Consider the following 4,165-nt stretch of genomic DNA (forward strand, 5'->3'; position numbering starts at 1 on the left):
TGCATATGCTCTGTCACAGCATAGCGGAATTCATCTGTCGGTTCTCAATCAGGCCGGAATAGAATCCAGTGATTCTTTTGCGTCTGTCACTAACGCCCCGCCCTCAGGAGTTTGAAGCACGTCACAGTCATTCAGTCATTGAATCCTACTCAGAATACCACAGACAAGGTTAGACCTTCCGGATTCTCTTGAATGCTGCCATCAGTTCTCGCCTATACCACGAAGACTCTGATCTCACGGAATGGTTGGCTCGTTTGTCAGGCGAGCACTCGGTTGTCAGGCGATCAACCATGCATCGTGCAATCAGGAATCCAAGAGATATTCACTATGGCCTTAGTTGCTTGTAGAACAAGAGTGGTTGTCAGTCACTTTGTTCATGGGTGAGAATGGTGATGATTCGTGACAATCATCACCTTCATCAAGTTGAAGAACAAATGATATCTTGGACAAAGAACAAGCGGAATTGAATGGAAGAACAATAGTAATTGCATTAATACTCGAGGTACAGCAGAGCTCCACACCTTAATCTATGGTGTGTAGAAACTCCACCGTTGAAAATACATAAGCATAAGGTCTAGGCATGGCCGAATGGCCAGCCTCCCAATGATCTAAGATAGCATACAAAATGAAGATAGCTACCAAAGTCCTCTAATACAATAGTAAAAGGTCCTACTTATAAGAACTAGTAACCTAAGGTGTACAGAAATGAGTAAATGACATAAAAATCCACTTCCGGGCCCACTTGGTGTGTGCTTGGGCTGAGCAATGAAGCAAATTTCGTGCAGAGACTCCTCTTGGAGTTAAACGCCAGCTTTAGTGCCAGTTTGGGCGTTTAACTCCCATTTGGGTGCCAGTTCCAGCGTTTAACGCTGGGATTTCTTGAGGTGACTTTGAACACCGGTTTGGGCCATCAAATCTTGGGCAAAGTATGGACTATCATATATTGCTGGAAAGCCCAGGATGTCTACTTTCCAACGCCGTTGAGAGCGCGCCAATTGGGCTTCTGTAGCTCCAGAAAATTCACTTCGAGTGCAGAGAGGTCAGAATCCAACAGCATCTGCAGTCCTTTTTGGTCTCTGAATCAGATTTTTGCTCAGGTCCCTCAATTTCAGCCAGAAAATACCTGAAATCACAGAAAAACACACAAACTCATAGTAAAGTCCAGAAAAGTGAATTTTAACTAAAACTAATAAAAATATACTAAAAACTAACTAGATCATAACAAAAACATACTAAAAACAATGCCAAAAAGTATACAATTTATCCGCTCATCACAACACCAAACTTAAATTGTTGCTTGTCCTCAAGCAACTGAAAATCAAATAAGATAAAAAGAAGAGAATATGCAATGAATTCCAAAAATATCTATGAAGATCAGTATTAATTAGATGAGCGGGGCTTTTAACTTTTTGCCTCTGAATAGTTTTGGCATCTCACTCTATCCTTTGAAATTCAGAATGATTGGCTTTTTTAGGAACTCAGAGTCCAGATAATGTTAATGGTTCTCTTAGTAAAGTATGATGATTCTTGAACATAGCTATTTATTGAGTCTTGGCTGTGGCCCAAAGCACTCTGTCTTCCAGTATTACCACCGGATACATACATGCCACAGACACATAATTGGGTGAACCTTTTCAGATTGTGACTCAGCTTTGCTAAAGTCCCCAATTAGAGGTGTCCAGGGTTCTTAAGCACACTCTTATTTGCCTTGGATCACAACTCTTTATTTCTCTATATATATATTTTTTTGTTTTTTTGTTTTTTTTTTGAATAGCTTTTTCTTGCTTCAAGAATCATTTTAATGATTTTTCAGATCCTCAGTAACATGTCTCCTTTTTCATCATTCTTTCAAGAGCCAACATTCATGAACCACAAATTCAAGATACATATGCACTGTTTAAGCATACATTCAGAGAACAAAAATATTGCCACCACATCAAAATAATTAAACTGTTATAAAATTCAAAATTCATGCAATTCTTCCTTTTTCAATTAAACACATTTTTATTCAAGAAAGGTGATGGATTCATAGGACATTCATAACTTTAAGGCATAGACACTAAGACACTAATGATCACAAGACACAAACATGGATAAACATAAGCATAAAATTCGAAAAACAGAAGAATAAAGAACAAGGAAATCAAGGAACGGGTCCACCTTAGTGATGGCGGCTCTTCCTTGCTCTTGAAGATCCTATGGAGTGCTTGAGCTCCTCAATGTCTCTTCCTTGTCTTTGTTGCTCCTCCCTCATGATTCTTTGATCTTCTCTAATCTCATGAAGGATGATGGAGTGTTCTTGATGCTCCACCCTTAGTTGTCCCATGTTGGAACTCAATTCTCCTAGGGAGGTGTTTAGTTGCTCCCAATAGTTTTGTGGAGGAAAGTGCATCCCTTGAGGAATCTCAGGGATCTCATGATGAGTGGGGTCTCTTGTGTGCTCCATCCTCTTCTTAGTGATGGGCTTGTCCTTCTCAATGGGGGTGTCTCCCTCTATGTCAACTCCAACTGAATAACAGAGGTGACAAATGAGATGAGGAAAGGCTAACCTTGCCAAGGTAGAGGACTTGTCCGCCACCTTATAGAGTTCTTGGGCTATAACCTCATGAACCTCTATTTCTTCTCCAATCATGATGCTATGGATCATGATAGCCCGGTCTATGGTAACTTCGGACCGGTTGCTAGTGGGAATGATTGAGCGTTGTATGAACTCTAACCATCCTCTAGCCACGGGCTTGAGGTCATGCCTTCTCAATTGGACCGGCTTTCCCCTTGAATCTTGCTTCCATTGTGCGCCCTCTTCACATATGACTGTGAGGACTTGGTCCAACCTTTGATCAAAGTTGACCCTTCTTGTGTAAGGATGTTCATCTCCTTGCATCATAGGCAAGTTGAACGCCACCCTCACACTCTCCGGACTAAAATCCAAGTATTTCCCCCGAACCATAGTAAGATAATTCTTTGGATTCGGGTTCACACTTTGGTCATGGTTCTTGGTGATCCATGCATTGGCATAGAACTCTTGAACCATCAAGATTCCGACTTGTTGAATGGGGTTGGTAAGAACTTCCCAACCTCTTCTTCGGATCTCACGTCGGATCTCCGGATATTCACCCTTTTTGAGTGAAAAGGGGACCTCGGGGATCACCTTCTTCAAGGCCACAACTTCATAGAAGTGGTCTTGATGCACCCTTGAGATGAACCTATCCATCTCCCATGACTCGAAGGTGGAAGCTTTTGCCTTCCCTTTCCTCTTTCTAGAGGTTTCTCCGGCCTTGGATGCCATAAATGGTTATGGAAAAACAAAAAGCAATGCTTTTACCACACCAAACTTAAAATATTTGCTCGTCCTCGAGCAAAAGAAGAGAGAATAGAGTAGAAGAAGAAGAAGAAATGAGGAAGAGGGAGATGGTGGTGTGTTCGGCCAAAGAGGGGGAGAAGTGGTGTTTAGGTTGTGTGAAAATGAAGGGTTGAAGAAGGGTATATATAGGAGAGAAGGGGGGTAATGGTTCGGCCATTATGGGTGGGTTTGGGAGGGAAAGTGGTTTGAATTTGAAGGGTGAGGTTGGTGGGGATTTATGAAGGATGGATGTGAGTGGTGAAGAGAAAGATGGGATTTGATAGGTGAAAGGTTTTTGGGGAAGAGGTGTTGAGGTGATTGGTGAATGGGGGAAGAAGAGAGAGAGTGGTGGTGGGGTCCTGTGGGGTCCACAGTTCCTGTGGTGTCAAGGAAAAGTCATCCCTGCACCAAATGGCATCAAAATTCACGTTTTGAGCCAATTCTGGCGTTAAACGCCGGGCTGGTGCCCTTTCCTGGCGTTTAACGCCAGGTTCTTGCCCTTTCCTGGCGTTTAACGCCAGTCTGGTGCCCCTTTCTGGCGTTAAACGCCCAGAATGGTGACAGACTGGGCGTTAAACGCCCAACTGCTAGGCTTACTGGCGTTTAAACGCCAGCAGCATCGTCCTCCAGGGTGTGCTATTTTTCTTCCTGTTTTTCATTCTGTTTTTGCTTTTTCAATTAATTTTGTGACTTCTCATGATCATCAACCTACAAAAGAGATAAAATAACAAAAGAAAATAATTAAATATAAAACATTGGGTTGCCTCCCAACAAGCGCTTCTTTATTGTCACTAGCTTGACAGAGGACTCTCATGGAGCCTCAGA

This window comes from Arachis hypogaea, chromosome 5 (assembly GCF_003086295.3).
Source record: "Arachis hypogaea cultivar Tifrunner chromosome 5, arahy.Tifrunner.gnm2.J5K5, whole genome shotgun sequence".
In the NCBI taxonomy this organism is placed as follows: domain Eukaryota; kingdom Viridiplantae; phylum Streptophyta; class Magnoliopsida; order Fabales; family Fabaceae; genus Arachis; species Arachis hypogaea.